This window comes from Lepidochelys olivacea (assembly GCF_965140295.1).
Source record: "Lepidochelys olivacea isolate rLepOli2 genome assembly, chromosome: 2".
Classification (NCBI taxonomy): Eukaryota; Metazoa; Chordata; order Testudines; family Cheloniidae; genus Lepidochelys; species Lepidochelys olivacea.
Window position 1 is genome coordinate 108,068,181 of NC_140412.1, and position 17,475 is coordinate 108,085,655.

At 40.9% G+C, this 17,475-nt stretch overlaps 1 long non-coding RNA gene across 7 annotated transcripts in view; it reads right to left on the minus strand.

The window, feature by feature from the left end:
• Window positions 1-7,740: 7,740 nt before the first annotated feature.
• Window positions 7,741-17,475, minus strand: part of LOC311516678 — a 330,542-nt gene continuing 320,807 nt past the window's right edge. For all 7 annotated transcript variants that reach the window (XR_014710477.1, XR_014710478.1, XR_014710479.1 and 4 more), the window contains one exon: window positions 7,741-12,169. This is a non-coding gene — a long non-coding RNA (uncharacterized lncRNA). The remainder of the gene's footprint in view (window positions 12,170-17,475) is intronic.

A 17,475-nucleotide genomic window follows, 5' to 3' on the forward strand; every position in this document is an offset into this window, starting at 1 on the left:
AAGCAAGTTACTGTTTCAATGCTACAGTATAACCAAGTTTATTGGTCTCTATCATTATGTAGCACTGGAGTATGGTGAAAATTTTATTGCAGCTTTCCTGCCTTCAATTTCTCCAGGCTGTTTTACAATTCGTGTCTCTCTGGTATAAAAGACCATCAAGAAATATGAGATAACAGACACTGTTGCTCCAAACCCAGAGCCTGATTCTGGATTCCTTCCATACCCAAAACTCCCGCCAGGCAGAGGTGCTGGAACAATTTTGTAGTGGGGGTGAGAGACGGCCATTGAACCAAACTGTAAACCCTGTATATAATGGAAACCACTTCAAGCCAAGGGGTGCAGCAGTTTCAGCACCTATGTCCACTGAAGTCAATGCGAGTTTCGTTGAGCAAAGAATGCAGGATTGGATAGCCTGTCAATTGTTACGACTTATGAATTGACAGCACTTGTAATTTTGGACAGTTCTTTTTAAGAGTTCTCTAAATCTGTAGTGAAAACTGGAGTCTAGACAAATTATTAGAATAGTTCAGGTTTCAGAGTAGCAGCCGTGTTAGTCTGTATCCGCAAAAAGAAAAGGAGTACTTGTGGCACCTTAGAGACTAACCAATTTATTTGAGCATAAGCTTTCGTGAGCTACAGCTCACTTCATCGGATGCATTCAGTGGAAAATACAGTGGGGAGATATATACATAGAGAACATGAAACAATGGGTGTTACCATACACACTGTAACCAGAGTGATCACTTAAGATGAGCTATTACCAGCAGGAGAGCGGGGGGGCGGGGAGGAAGTTTTGTAGTGATAATCAAAGTGGGCCATTTCCAGCAAGTTGACAAGAATGTCTGAGGAACAGCGGGGGGGCGGGGAGGGGGAAGAGGGGGAATAAACATGGGGAAATAGTTTTACTTTGTGTAATGACCCATCCACTCCCAGTCTCTATTCAAGCCTCAGTTAATTGTATCCAGTTTGCAAATTAATTCCAATTCAGCAGTCTCAGTTCAGTAAGTACAAATATAACTTACACTATATAACACTGCACTATTACTGCAGTGTTAATTGCAAATTATTAATTTTAGCTTTTCATGAAGAAAATACAAACAGTGAGTTGGCTCCATATCTGACTACCTCCCTGCACTACTTCTTATTATACTGCAGGAAGAATATCTGTTCTATGAAACCACATGTCATCTGGCTGCTTGGTCTCCTTGGTCTGCCATAAACTGGCCTACAGGAAATCAGATTTCTGTCATAAAACAAGAGAAGAAAAATAGTTTGGAAGGTAATGCTTAATTTACATGTCTTCAATTCCTTTTTCATTTTAGGCTAATCTGTCATCCAATGGAGAACTGCAACTACAAAGATAAGAATCAAACTATCTGAATTCTATATTAAAATATATATATTATGCCACTGAACATAGTGGTAATAGAGAGTCTAATGCAAAGGCTACGAAATCTGTAAAGACAAGTGTGTTACTCCATGTTTTACTAATAAAAATGCTTGATGGAAATTATACCAACTGACTGTGAAAGTAAGTGGAAGGCATAATGATGCAGTTTCTACTTCTCTAAGGAGAGGAATGATCCACAGAACTCTTAATGGAATTCAGCAGCAGATATCACACAGCACTACAAGGAAGGAGACATAATCTTGTCAAATGTTAAAACAAATTGAAACAGTCCTTAGTGCAATGGCTAATCTATATATGTAAACAAGTCATATAAAAGAAGTGGAGGCCCCATGTGTAAATAACTATGTTTGAGATTTAAAAGAGAATGAAAAGAATAACATGGAAATTGTAGTATTATTGTATATATATCGTTGCTATTTTGAACATATTCCATTGAGCAATAAAGGGGTATGTGTTACATATGTAAACATGAATACAGCTCGGAGATACAGCAACATCTGCATTATAAAAGGTAAAAACAACATCTGCATTATAAAAGAATCTGATTAAGATTCACTAAACATTTGTTTAAAAAATTTCCCAGAAAACAAGCTCCCATCACAATGCGCCCCGCACACCTCCCCCCACATCATGACTGAGCCTCTGAGCCCTGATGAAATACCACCACCCCCTCCTCCTCTAAAAAGCACAGTTATTTCAAATACCTATACTTTGAAGTATTTGAAACACCATGACCTTGGAATGGGCTGTAATTATTATTTCTGGAGAAAAACAAGCACTAGGAGTCAAAATACAAAGAAAAATATGTGGCAAACCGACAGAGAAAGTTGTACTGCACCATGACTTAAAACTTGCATGAACAACTTTGTTGTAGACAGTCAGAGATACCAAAACAGGGATGAAATATAGAAGCCCACTACAATGCCTAACGTTTTCTTATTGTGTATGGCTTCTTTATACCTAGGAGAACACTGCTGTGTGTGACAGCAGCAATCTTATTCTCAAAAGTTCTACAGTCTATTTCAGAGGAGACATTGTACTTACATGGAGACTTTACTTGTGTTCTTTCTTGTTGCTGTTTTAGTTTATTTAAAATAAAAGACATTTTAGGTTGAAAGTATATGGCTGCCCTTTGGTATGGAAAAACAAAGTGGAGAGCATCATCACATTCCTTACGCATTCAGTACTGAGGTAAAATTTCCCCCCATTCTTTCCTACAGTCATGAGCACACTCTGGTACACAGTTCATTAATTTAGTGCTGCCAGCTAATTTTCAGAGCAATACTGATGGAAGCTGTCACAGATCCTGGCAAATGCCCCCTCCTGGCCACTCACCAGGACCACTGTGAGGGGAATCCAAGACACTATGTTTTCGATCTCTGGTATATTTTAGCCCCTGGAGCCAAACAGAGCCCAGCCACTGCCTGGATCCTGGGGTCTCCAGGCACACTCTCATGGCACCCACTGTCCAGCGGCATAGCCCTTCTGAGCACACCGGTGACCCCTCAAACTCTCTTGCACTTAAACACACCTCTCCCCCAGAATTCCATCAAAAAGGTGTGATGCTTCTAGTTACAGTTTAACTCTCTCAGATGCATGCAGCAATTATGAAGCAGTTAACACACAGTCACACACTTCGCCCCTAGTCTAACCTTTAGGCTCTTTTATACTTACTCATGCAAAGCACAGGAGAGTACAGATCATACAAGACAAACTACACATATATCCCTTCCACCATTTCCTCTCCACTCCAGGGAATTCTTGGATGGGGTCAGAATCCCTTGGGAATCACCTGGGCTTAAGAAAGTGGGCAGGGCCCCCACTCCATGAGGCTGCTACATCCTGGTGACCTTGCTCTTTCCTGTTCATTGCTTTCTCTTCCTGTCTGGCTCCCTTTGCTTCTGTGTGGCTTGCTAATTATTCCTGTGTTCTTTCTTTTGGGTAACTTCTCGCTGCTCCTTCTTTCTGCCTCTCTTCAGAGGAGAGAGCTAAACTGGTTTTCTAAGGATGCAGCTCACCCACTGTTTGCATCTCAATTCTGTCATTGAATTTGTGTTTGTGTTTGGACCTGAATTGTGTCGTTGAATCCCCCATTGCATCTGTCTGGTGGATACCTGCTACAGAACCAGTCAGCAGCGATTGATCCACATACATGTAAGCACTCATGAGACAGTAATATTTCATAATACAACTTCACAACAGCAACCAGAATTCATAATTTTTACTAATATAGCCCCCAGTTCATAGAAGATTAGGGTTGGAAGAGAGACCCTTCAGGAGGTCATCTAGTCCAATCCCTTGCTCAAAGTAGAACCAACACCAACTAAATCATCCCAGCCAAGGCTTTGTCAAGCCAGGCCTTAAAAAGCTCTAAGGATGGAGATTCCACCACCTCCCTAGGTAACCCGTTCCAGTGCTTCACCACCCTCCTAGTGAAATAGCGTTTCACTTCCCTCGATCTGCTGGCAATGCCCCTACTAGTACAGCCCAATATGCCATTGGCCTTCTTGGCAACAAGGGCACACTGTTAACTCATATCCAGTGTCTCATCCACTGTAATCCCCAGGTCCTTTTCTGCAGAACTGCTGCTTAGCCAGTCGGTCCCCAGCCTGTAGCGGTGCATGGGATTCTTCCGTCCTAAGAGCAGGACTCTCATCACAGAGGCTTATGTAGGGCCAACACATTATTGGAGTGAGGATACAGAAAAGGGTGAATCCAAAGGTAGAGGAAAACAAAAGGGATGAAAATCCTGACTCCACTCAAATTCATGGCAAAACTTCCATTGATTTCAATACGGCTAGGATTTCTGCCAAGGACCCCATCTAGATACATTTTGGAATGGATGAGGCTTAATGGAAGGGGGCATGAAAAATAATATTTAAAACCTGTCTTTTTAACTTAAAGAGCATATTCTGTAGTATTAATACTCTACATTATGCCTCTAATTCTTGAAAACAGAATGTGTGACCGTGTGAGTTGCTTTGAAGGCCTATCTGCCTATGTCTTTACACACACTCTTCTTTATCTCTAGTGTAAAACACTAGTATATTTGTATTGTCATGAGACCTAGGTGACAGGATTTCAGTTGTGACTTTGCCACTCATGAGAATTATTCAAGTTTTATGTGAAGACATATTTTAATTTAAAATAAAAGTATTTTCTGGAGCCATGAATTGCAACCTTCTCCTGACATAGATTGTCATTATACATCACATACTGCACATGCATGCTATGTGTGGTATTATTTTGTATGTATATATACATACACCTACATATAAGCATGTATCAATAATGTGGAAGCAGGAATAGATTTTCGTGCCCCATTGGTTTGGCAGATTTTTAGAGTATTACAGTATTCCCGTAAGAAGGGAAATTTTGCCTATATCCAAATTTTTCTAGAGGGCATATTTTTGAATTTGTAAACTACTCAATACACCTTGTAGTGCAATAAAAGAAATATGCCAGTTGCTACTCTTGAATTATAATATAATTCCTTGCACTTCTGGTTTGAACTCAGAACCTAAATACATCTGCAGAGGGAGTGTCGATCTTGGTATCCTGGCAGGATGGTGAAGGCTAAAGAGGGTGGTTCACTCCTCACAGCTCTATTCTCTTGATGGCAAGAAAGTGCAGACTGGTATTGCCATATTTTTATGCTATATCATATGGCCATTTTCAGGAAACTGGAAGGTTGTGTGGTTACAGTACAAAATGTCTGACAAATCCATAGCCACCCAAGACTTCACTATTAACAGTATACCAAACAACATGGACACTTTTAGGACTTCACAGTTTCAAGTGAAGATAGGACCAAAATCATAGGCCACTTTTGTTAAAGGTGAATCATCTTTAGTTGCAGTAATGCTAAGGTTTAGGGCACACTCTTCAGCAAATCTGAGGATAGCAGGCAGTATACTAGAATTGTCACTGCAGACAAGCGACATTTAACTAACAAGCAGACGCTGCTGCAGCAACAGGAGTCTCAAAGGAGGTCATTGGAAGGAAGTCAGGAAAGATTGCCATAAACACGTTTTTAAAGGAATGCAGAGAATTTACAATATTTTTAATGTAGAGGTTTCTTTCAAAGTCTTCCAGGATATGTTGCTTTTTTGGGAGGTTTAGTAAAAGCATTTTTCTTGCTCTTTGGGGTTAATTAAGCCTATGTTTCTGCCACTTATAGTTTCCACCAACATCAAGACAAGAATGTGGGTAAACAGGTTTATTACATGAATCTTCCTTTGTCCCTCTTCCACCAAGTACAGGTTGTCAGTTCATTATGCCTTTGAACTTAAGGTATACCAAAGGAAACCAGATTGGATATTTCTTTTTTTTGGAGTCACTTTAAAAAGAATTTTAGAAAAGTAACCTATTGTCAAATATAATTTATGGGGCATTGCATTTTTCTGTGCATCTAATAAGCCATTTAATGGTTTATTAAACCAACTAACTTTGTAGTTTGTGATAAGAAAACATTCTCTCTCTTGGGATGAGACATGTTCTGCACTGAAATTCCAATCATCAAGGAATATGTAGACTTGTTTGTACAATGCTTGATTGGGAAAGCTTCCATATTATTTATTCCTTTCCTTTAGAATCCTCCCTCCTATCTTTTGCATCCAGTGCTGTGCAAGAATTTCAGGACACCTAAAGTTCACTCTTCCTAGAAGAAAGGTTGCAAGTCATATTTCCCTCTCTTGTACACACACACCTTATTGCACATTCATCTTTATTGGCTGATGTTTCTGTGGACTAGACAGCTTATTTCTAGGGGCTGTTAAAAGCCCTTTGAAAGAGATTCCAAATCATAATTAACGACTAGGTTGTGGCTGGCTTATGAAGAGGCACGCTGTGAGGAGGGCAAAACCAGGCTTCTCCTCCACCAGAAGCTAGCCACAATCCCAGTTCCTTCCTTTCCCTAGCACAGAGGTTACCCACCTGCTAGCCTCGAGCACAAGCCACCCTAAAAGGGTGTGTCTACACTGCATCGGAGAGCAAGCCTCCTAGCCTGGATCCACAACTCAGACCAGGGGGCTTAAAACAGCTGGACAGACATTGCAGCTCTCAAGCCGAGGGGAAGGCTGAGAGCCCGAGCTCCAGCCCAAGTCACAATGTCAAAGCAACAGCTACACAGCTATTTTTAGCATGCTAGCGTGCACCCCATGAGCACAATTCTGTGAACCCGAGCTGGAAAGGCTCCCAAATGCATACCCAAAGGGACAGGAAGGGGTCAAGCATGGCCTCGGCCCAACACTCTTCTGCATCATCAGCAGAGCAGGTAAACCAAAGAGGTAGCAATAGATACACCCTCTTACAAGAATATATCCCCTTACAAGGTATAGGAGCGGGCATATACTCCCTGAAGATGTGGGAGCTCTGTGAGGCATGTCATTTGAGCTGATACAGTTAGAGACGTTAGAGAGATATTTGCAGATGCAAGTCTGAACCAGGAAGAGATCAGAGTGTAGAGGTAGTTTTGTGAGTTGTCAGTATAGAGAGGGTAGTTGAAGCCATGAGATCAGTTAAGAACACCGAGGGATTTCATGCAGAAGAAGTGGCAGCCAAAGACGGAGCTAAGAGGACACCAGATCAGAAGAAAAGTAGGAATGAGGTTGAGAGCCAGAGAGTGGGAAGGATACCTCAAGCATCCAATGCTGAGTTTATCTTTGAGGAGTCAGCCAGTTGCATCAGATAGTGTCAGTTTTCCTTAAAAACCACTGCCAACGCCTTGGACTGAGGAAGAGGTAAGGAGGTGGTCTGTGTTTAAGGAGAGAGTCAAAGGTGGAGAAGAGATGGCAGAAATTTAAATCTGTATGAGAGTAGTGATTAGAAGACTTAAGGGCTTTTTTGGGAGGGGTGGGGGGTCACTAAGACATAAGAATATAAGTCTCCGTTTTCCATTGCTTCATCTTCATACCTGTCCAAGAATCTGTGGGGGGTGAGGTAGAGGGGCCAGAAAACTTTGTATTCACTGGGAATTCTGGGTGTCTGGAGAATTGTGAACACGGTTTACATCACTCGAAAAAGCATTTAAAAGAAATTTTAAATGAAAAGTTTCAAACACAAATCAACTTGCCTTTCATCATACAGTCACACTCTTATATTACCAATCAATATTTTTGTCTCTTTCCCACATTCCACCTCTTCCCTCTATTTCAAGAAGTTATAATTCTTTGCTTGTGACATCATAACGTGTGTTCATGAAAATTAATTTAAAATTGCAAGCACAAAATTTTAACTTCTGTGAATGGAGAAGGATAACAGAGGAAAATTGTGATATAAACACAGATCTTCTATACTTAATGATAACAAAGAAAATATTCACAATTACATCAAGGAAGTCTTGATTGACTGTTTTTATTTGCCTCCTGAAGGGAGGTTAGAATTCTGTTAAAAAACAATAAAAACCGCACTGATTTAAGGGGATGGGTATAAAAAAAGAGCTACTGAGGAAGTCCAGTTCCAAACTGAACACAGAAAGCTATTTGGAAATCCAGAAGAGGTTATCTTATCAAACTGATCACAGGCCAGCTATAACTATCTACTGTACATGCAGCACAGATATGTCTTCAGTATGCAAATAGTTTTCCAGATAAACACTACACACAACACTGTCCTCTGTAGAAAATCTTGGGTTTGTCTGTGCATATGGGAGACAGAGACTGGGGAGAAGAATTTCACCCAGGAACATAAACAGATTAATTTTGTGAAGCAAGGATAGCTAAAAAGAGTCAAGAATAATGTTATGCAATAAAAGCTGGTATATATTTCCCTTTCCAAACTGGGAATCCTACATAGCTTCTTTTAAACAAGCCAGTTGTTTGGACAGAACAAAATTTATATATGTGTTTTGTTCTCTTCTAAAGGGGACAGAGTTCAAATATACAGTACATGAAAGATGCATGCCTCAAAACAGTGCAGTGCACAGGAGAGAGAGAATATAACCCCTAATCTGTTACCTGTTCCAAGCAGTCTAAGAACTTAAATATCTTACCCTTTGCAGCATCATTTTAAAGATTAAAACAGTAAATGATTATCAACATTTCATAACTCTTTTGCCTTCCTCTGCAAAAAATAGGTCAAAGAATAAATGGCAACAAACTGTCTTTGCTCCTTTTTCTGCATTTGAGAGAGAAAAATGAGAGAGATAAATCTGCATAATACTGAACCGAATCTCTTTAATTCCAGTCAGCTTTTATCATTCAATCACCGAGTCTGTATGTGGAAAAATTCATGCTAATTCCCCCTAGCAACAGCCTCGGCCTATCAGGACACTCCATGCACCATGAAGCTGCCAGCCAGCAAGAATAACTCTAAGTAGGTCAGGCCTGTATTTCTAAAAATGCCACGGTCTAGTAACCCCACTGTCCCGTCTGTCTGCCCTGCTCCATAATAACCTCAATTGCCTGGTGACACAATGACATACTACCCTGCTAGAGCGCAATCAAATCATGCTGCATTATTCTGCTGCAAGCATCGCTGCTGGATGAAGGACCCTTCGAGGGGCAGCATTAATCAGGGAGCCATTCATGTCCACTAGCACTTCACTCTGGAGATGGGTCCTGCATTAATGACCAGCTGTTTGAACTAACACAAACAAAATAATGTCTTCCACCCTGTTGGGCGCACAGAATACACTATTCTGATCAGGCAGGTTATGCTCATTGACTAAGTCTAAGATGTAAATTAAACAGGCTCAGACAATGCTAGCTTTTGTAACCTTCTATTAATTAAATTAAGTATATTTAAATTATATTACATGCATTTCAAAGAGCTATTGGTTTAATATACAGTCATCTCCTCCTACAAATTTGTGTTCACAGTAAAAAAAAAAATCTGTGTTTGCATAATACAAACTATCTATCTTGGTGTATTAAGGAGCTAAATAAACATAGCTGAACTGAAACTGACTTCAGCTGGGAATATGGAAACAAACCAGGCTTGTAGCAATTGTGCAGCATGAACACAAACAGAAATGCAAACTGAATGTTGTAAGGTGTATGGATAAAAGCCATGTAAACATTTTACAGCAACAATGTGGAAAAAGGCCAATCAGAGCAGATTAAGTACCCCCCACAATCTCACTGTTTAAATGTTGCTGAATGGCCAGCATAGACCTAAAATAACTGCAGAGTACAGAAAGATCCTAGCATGGCTTGATCTTGTCCCTTTAAAAACAAGCATTCCTGGTACTCTGCAGTATTGATGGTTTTCTGCTTGGCTCCAAGATGATGTACTGAGCCTCACAAAATCTTTTTTCTTTTTTTGCACTCTTAAACAGAGGAGTCAATGTAAACCACATCAGACCACAATAAGTCTTCTCTGGGGTGGTATTTTAATATCAAACATGTAATGCCAAAACAGAATTTCAGCATGCCTTTTTTATGTTTTTTTACTCCCTTTCTTTTAAGCACCTCCGTCCATCTCTTGGTTTTTTCCTTTGTAGCATGCTTCAGTGTCATACAGCTGCTTGTACTAGATGGGAGTCCTTAAAGATATTTTCAGGGATAGTTCATCTGCATTTTTTAAAGGATTCACGCTTTTACTTAGTGAACACATGCCCTCTGACAAGTTCCTAATTTAGCCTTCAATTATGCAGAATTCAGTAAGTCTTATATATGTAATCCATCCATATTTGATTTATGAACACAGCAGATTCATTAATCCATTTGCTCTTGTTTGAACCAGGCTTGATAACTAGGTTATGACTATCTTCCTTACTTTGTGGCACACATCACAGTTATTCTTGGAGAGATACAGTCACTGACGTAACCCTGAGCAGCTAATTACAAGCTGCTGACATTTTGCTTGTCTCTGCAGCTTTGAAGCTATAAGTTAAAGTCTCTCTTCCTCCTCCCTGTTTTGTTTTAAAGTGGCTGGGTTGGAAACACAGCATTTGAGAAAGGTACATGAGAGGTGCAACTCCTTAGCTGAGCTCAATGTATTTTCCAAAACTATTTTTCCTTTAAACAGATAACTATAGTTTGGAAGTAATAAGACTCCTCCACCCACAACACCGGAATGTTATCCAACAGCTGGCTAAATATAATCCAACACACAGGGCTGCCTTTGTAGACCTGGTAACAAATAGTGGAAGGCCCAGACAGGCGTCTTGCAGGATAGCTCACCATGACTATTGGGAAATTCCCTCATACAAATTTTAAAATGACTTTATGGGTTTTGGATTTGTGTTTAAAAAAACCCCAAACTCTCACAGTAGGTGGTGGCTGAAAATCATACCAAGTCCCCACTAGTTGAGTGCAGCATTTATTTCCCTTAACTTCATTTTGCACATTACATGGATATGGCCAACCTGAGCTGTCTACTAGTTTTCACCATACTAACTATGTCTGTATTATGATAAGTCCATCTGTTCTAAAAACACAGTCTTCCAAAGGCATGTCCAAAAATGAAAAGTATCAGTGTCCATTTCAGAATGATGCACTGCCAGTTGTGAGCATTGCCTCTTTTAACCGGACCAAGAATCTTTTTTTAATTATAGGCTGATTTTGAAATTTAAAAAAAGTAGTAAATATAATGCTGAATCCATCTCAGTTGAGCATTTAGCCATCTGAAGACTGTGGTAGCCAGCTGGTCTAGCAGTCATCTGGGATAAATTTATTTTGATTAGATTGATCACATTTCTATTTACAGTATAGAATTTTTCACCATACTAAATACAGCTGTGTTTATAAAGATTTTAAGATGAAGAAAACAAAACCCACACAGTTCCTCTCAGCACAGTACAGAAGATTCAGTGCTTCAAGGTGTTAAATCAAAAGAAGCTGCTTTCACATTTCTTAAAAGAATTCTGCATACGTCTGTTTTCACAAAGCACCTTCTGATTCAGGAAATGGGTGTAGAGCTGTAGCTGAAAACATAAGCTGCAATCAAATCTGATCTAGCAAACTCACAAACTTCCTGTGTAAATTGGTCAGAAATGCCTTTTTTCATGTCTACACATGGACACACAAGAGATACACATACATATATAAATATATACTGCATGATGGCCATTTTCCCTGGGGATGTCAGCACAGTCACCTAGCCCATCAGTTCCCTCCCTGACAGCGTCGGGAGTGTTCAGACTACAATTTACAGTCCCTCCGTCCATACATTGTTTGGTAAATTATGCAACCCTCTCTAGAATAAGAATGCACAGAATCAGACAAACAGAATACAGTGTTTCTTCTTCCTTTTCATTTGCTCTCTCGCTCTCTTCCTCCCACAGCTTTGCCTTTACAGGCGGACATATCAGATACCTTATTCATCCATCTCCAGCACAGTGCTGAGGTGAAACACTACTGCATCACTGTGGCTTTTCCCATGTTAATCCTTTCGAGCAGCAGAGGCTGGATTCGTGCTGCTGATGCCCTTGTCGTGTGCTGGATTATTTTGCGTAATATTTCTTTAAACTTTCTCCCACCTCACTTTGGATTAACGTCCCCACCCTTCCAAAAAAAACCCCAAAACACCCCATCCCACATCACAACCCTTCTCTTCCAGCACCAACAGAAAAAAAATGTGGCCAGCGTTCCATCGCTGCTCTTCCTTAGCAGTGTGCAGATGAGTGATTCCTGACTCAGACATGCCAGGGTGAAGCACAGGCAGCCAAACCGCAGCAGCCCCGGCAGCAGCAACAGAAACAGCAGAAGCCGCCCAGGTAAATGGGGGGAAAAAGCAGGATATGCTGAGAGCGGTGCCGCGTCGTAGCTGTGAGAGAAGACGACGTTGCTTCTTCCAAACAGCGCAGCTCGAAGCCTGCAGGAACGGAGGAGCGGGAAGACCCAAAATGAAAAATAAAAGCCAAAGAGTTAAGAATTAATAAAACAATTATAAATATAATAATAAATTGATTCAACTTTATTTCTGGGCTTTTGCGGGGGCTCTTTTCCACCCCCCCAAAGTCTCTTGTGTTGCTGAATGTTACTGTCCAGGAGTGCCGAGTCACAAAGGCTCACTCTCCAAAGCGCAGGGAGTCCAGCATCACATGAGAAACCACATGATACACCAGAATTGGATGCTGATGTGGTCAACTATTTCAGTGAACAACAACAACAAAAATACGCGGAACGAGGCATGCCCCTCTCTAGCAGCTAGAATTTCCTTGTTTAATAATCACCAAAAAAATTAAATATCTTTCGCTATATAAACTCCTGATACTTCAAGAGCTAAGAGGATGCTGTTCCACAGACACTAGCTGGATGGCAGCAATATTACTTCTAGGCTGCATTGCACAAAGCTGATTCCACTTTAGTGAATTCCTGAAAAGCATACTCCATGTCTTTACAGCCTGAACAGGCTCAGAAAACCAATTCCATTATACTCCCTGCAATCTGTATCCGAACCTGCATTCTGAATCATTTATTTTAGACTAATAAGATGTTTGCCAAGACGGCTCCTTTCCCCAGTTAGCACCACAGGCTAGATTTACTACGGTGGGGAAGCCTGTCCCAGTGCAGCATGGAAACATAGACTGCATTCGTCATTGTCATAATCGGTGATTTTACTAAACAACCTGTCCCACAAATAGTCAGGAAAAACAAGCAAAAGGTGTCTCCTGCTTTATTGAACCTGACAGGGCTCTTTGTTTGCAGTGGGGCATATTATGTTTATAAACAGTGGCATTATTTTTTTCTCATATTGCCGTGATGAGCCCTTTTGGATCGAAGCGGAGGATTAGATTTCTCAGCATTGAGAAAACAGGCAATCTCTCTAGATAGCTTGCTCCTGCAGAGGTGCTCTGCCACAGTGTTTAACTTACTAGCATGTCAGCAACCCTTGCAATGTCCAGCTAAGGCCCTGGAACCTCACAATGCTGTTTGCTGTCAGGTCTCCAAGAGGTTAACATCCTTCCTTGCTTTACCATCGTGCCTATAGGACCATCGTACTGAGGGAGTGGTTAGCTGGGGGCGGGGGAAACTGATCTGGATGATTGATGGAATCACTGCTGGCATAAGGTTATCATCCAACAAACAGAGTTAGCAGTTTGAAGCTTGTTTTACTCTATAGTTTGTGAAAATGACAGAGCAGGAGGCACAGAGTCCCCCATCCCCTTTGTTTGCAAAAGCAGGGCATCACTTTGCAACACCATACTCCCTGGCTCTTTATACTGAAACTGTAAACGATGTCAGGAAAATGTAAAAGGATAGCTGCCATGAACACACACAGCTGTTTTCCATGAGATCTCACTGTAAGCTGTGAAGTTTATATCACAGCACTCAAGCACAGAATTCCCCAAAAGAAAGATATATGTATAGCATTTGGGCAGGAAGGGGGAGTAAAAGCACGAAAGAGTGCTCTTTTGTGTTGTTTTCAACCTTCCTAACAGCTCATGCAATGGCAGATTACAAGAATTTGCACACAGCAGTTAGTATTCATTTTCATTGGTTCCTAATAGAAAGGGTTTTTTGAAAGGGCTGCACCTATGAGAAGCCAAGATCCACATACAACATTACCAAAATGCCAAGTAAGTCTGTGCAGAGAACTCTGGGGACTACAGTTTTATACACAAACATCATAGGAACGTTATATAACTATCAAAAGGCATTTTTATACATGACATGACCAGTTACACTTTTTCATCACTGTGTTGAAGAGGGATATCAGCACACAAATTCAGGCTGTGGCCAGTGCATACTTAAAATTAGCCACTTGTTTTCCAGTTGCAGTGTTGGCTTAATCTGGATGATGAAGACTTCAAAACAAGCTTTTCACAAGATAAGTGTGAAGCATTATTGACTGGTAGTGGCAGCGAATGGTGTGTGCACCAGGAAGAGATATATTCAAAGTCCCTACAAAATTTTGGCAAACAAGACTAAAGTAGCTGTCTTGGGTGGACAGCAGAAGTCTCAATCTCATTTTGCCAGCAAAAGTACTCCTGGAACTCATCTAACAGTCAGACAGAAAGGTTAGCAGTTCCTTTTGAGCTCGTCTTCCTTTATTATTCGTTTCTAATACATAATCCTTGTCTCTGTGAGTTGATGACCTTTTCCTGTTTTATCCACTAGATTCATAGATATTTAGGTCAGAAGGGACCATTATGATCATCTAGTCTGACCTCCTGCACAACGCAGGCCACAGAATTTCACCCACCACTCCTGCAAAAAACCTTTCACCTATGTCTGAGCTATTGAAGTCCTCAAATCATGGTTTAAAGACTTCAAGGAGCAGAGAATCCTCCAGCAAGTGACCCGTGCCCCATGCTACAGAGGAAGGCGAAAAACCTCCAGGGCCTCTTCCAATCTGCCCTAGCGGAAAATTCCTTCCCGACCCCAAATATGGCGATCAGCTAAACCCTCAGCATATGGGCAAGATTCACCAGCCAGATACTACAGAAAATTCTTTCCTGGGTAACTCAGATCCTACCCCATCTAATATCCCATCACAGGCCATTGGGCCTATTTGCCATGAATATTTAATTACCAAAACCATGTTATCCCATCATACCATCTCCTCCATAAACTTATCGAGTTTAATCTTAAAGCCAGATAGATCTTTTGCTCCCACTGCTTTCCTTGAAAGGTTATTCCAAAACTTAACGCCTCTGATGGTTAGAAACCTTCGTCTAATTTCAAGTCTAAACTTCCTGGTGGCCAGTTTATATCCATTTGTTCTTGTGTCCACATTGGTACTGTGCTTAAATAATTCCTCTCCCTCTCCGGTATTTATCCCTCTGATATATTTCTAGAGAGCAATCATACCTCCCCTCAACCTTCTCTTAGTTAGGCTAAACAAGCCAAGCTCTTGGAGTCTCCTTTCATAAGACAAGTTTTCCATTCCTCGGATCATCCTCATAGCCCTTTTATGTACCTGTTCCGGTTTGAATTCATCCTTCTTAAACATGGGAGACCAGAACTGCACACAGTATTCCAGATGAGGTCTCACCAGTACCTTGTATAACGCTACTAACACCTCCTTATCTTTACTGGAAATACCTCGCCTGATGCATCCCAAGACCGCATTAGCTTTTTTCACGGCCATATCACATTGGCGGCTCATAGTCATCCTATGATCAACCAATACTCCAAGGTCCTTCTCCTCCTCCGTTACTTCTAATTGATGCATCCCCAGCTTATAACTAAAATTCTTGTTATTAATCCCTAAATGCATGACCTTACACTTCTAACTATTAAATTTCATCCTATTACTATTACTCCAGTTTACAAGGTCATCCAGATCCTCCTGTAGGATATTCCTGTCCTTCTCTAAATTGGCAACTCCCAGCTTTGTATCATCCGCAAACTTTATTAGCACACTCCCACTTTTTGTGCCGAGGTCAGTAATAAAAAGATTAAATAAGATTGGTCCCAAAACCGATCCTTGAGGAACTCCACTGGTAAACTCCCTCCAGCCTGACAGTTCACCTTTCAGAAGGACCCGTTGTAGTCTCCCCTTTAACCAATTCCTTATCCACCTTTCAATTTTCCTATTGATAACCATCTTATCCAATTTAACTAATAATTCCCCATGTGGCACGGTATCAAACGCCTTACTGAAATCTAGGTAAATTAGATCCACTGCGTTTCCTTTGTCTAAAAAATCTGTTACTTTCTCAAAGAAGGAGATCAGGTTGGTTTGGCACGATCTACCTTTTGTAAAACCATGTTGTATTTTGTCCCATTTACCATTGACTTCAATGTCCTTAACTACCTTCTCCTTTTCCAAGACCTTGCATACTACAGATGTCAAACTAACAGGCCTATAGTTACCCGGATCACTTTTTTTCCCTTTCTTAAAAATAGGAACTATGTTAGCAATTCTCCAATCATTTCTCTGTTCTGGCCATGCATAACTACAGTTATTTTATATATATTTTATATATTACACACTCACACATGTTATCACTGAGGAGGTGGGGTGAATCCTTCAACGACTGGTAATGGAACGTGGAACTTTTCTCCTGTTGGTCACCTAACTGAATCCAACTCAGGTCAGTAGTGTCTGAAAGTTGTCACCATCTAATGGCTGTCTCAATGGCTATGTAAAATGGTCCAGAGCTTTCACTTTAGATCCTAGCCCACAACACTAAAATGGCCAAAAGTGGCCATCTCAGTAGAAACATCAAGGACTGAATGAGCACAAAACCTGAATTATGCACTCACACTAAAGCTAGTCACTGCAAGACAGAATTGAGACACATTGATGGGGCACAGCGTGGGAAAGATTTCACTACTGTTGCCTGGACTGAACCTGTTTGGAGGACTTCAGTCTCTTTAGGCTGCTAACAAATGTCTTTCATGAACACCAGGGGATACATTTAAATGGGCCTCAGAAATTGTGCCCAGCAATATCTGTAGATGCAGCCAGGAGGTCCTGTGATTTGCATTTCCAAACCTTCCTATGGAGAAACAGGAGCAACCATAGCCCCACAGAGACCCTTGATTTCAATATTTCAGGCTCACGTTATTGTTGGATACTATGATTTTATCTATCATATGTTAACTCCTGAACTCAGATTCAGGTTCTGGAACCATCTGTCTGAAAAATCACTATTTCTCTGTTCAAGCCCAGCACCTGAGTTGCACCCGGCAACATTAGTCCATCCAAGCCCTGAGCAATCAAACAGGCAGCTATGCACACAACACAGGTAATTTAAGGGGAAAATAGGCACTTCTGGGTGGCACATTAGCTTTTGTGCTCCAATGCAGACTTTTAGATTGTACAATACCTGGAAAGCACTTAACACATTTTGGATGCTACCACAATGTAAATAAATAAATAAATAAAATAATAATAATCTCCAGATGCAATTTAAGGTGCCAACATATGACGAGTTGTCCCCAAATATTTGATCCCAGATCCTGCTCTGTGTTAGGGCAGTTTTGCACCACTCTAGCAATGAAAAGTTGGTGTACCTGACCACAGGAGGATTGTCTCTGAAGAGGGGGACAATTCAGACCCCTTCAGGTTGCTTTAATTTGTGTCAAAGACTGGACCAACATTTAGATGGCTCCAAGTTCAAGAGAGTGAAAAGTACCTTTGCAAAGAGAGTGAAAAGAACCCACAGTACCCTGAGGTGTGTTGAGTAGTCCTCAGCTGCGGCTCAGGATGTGGGTCTTGATGGT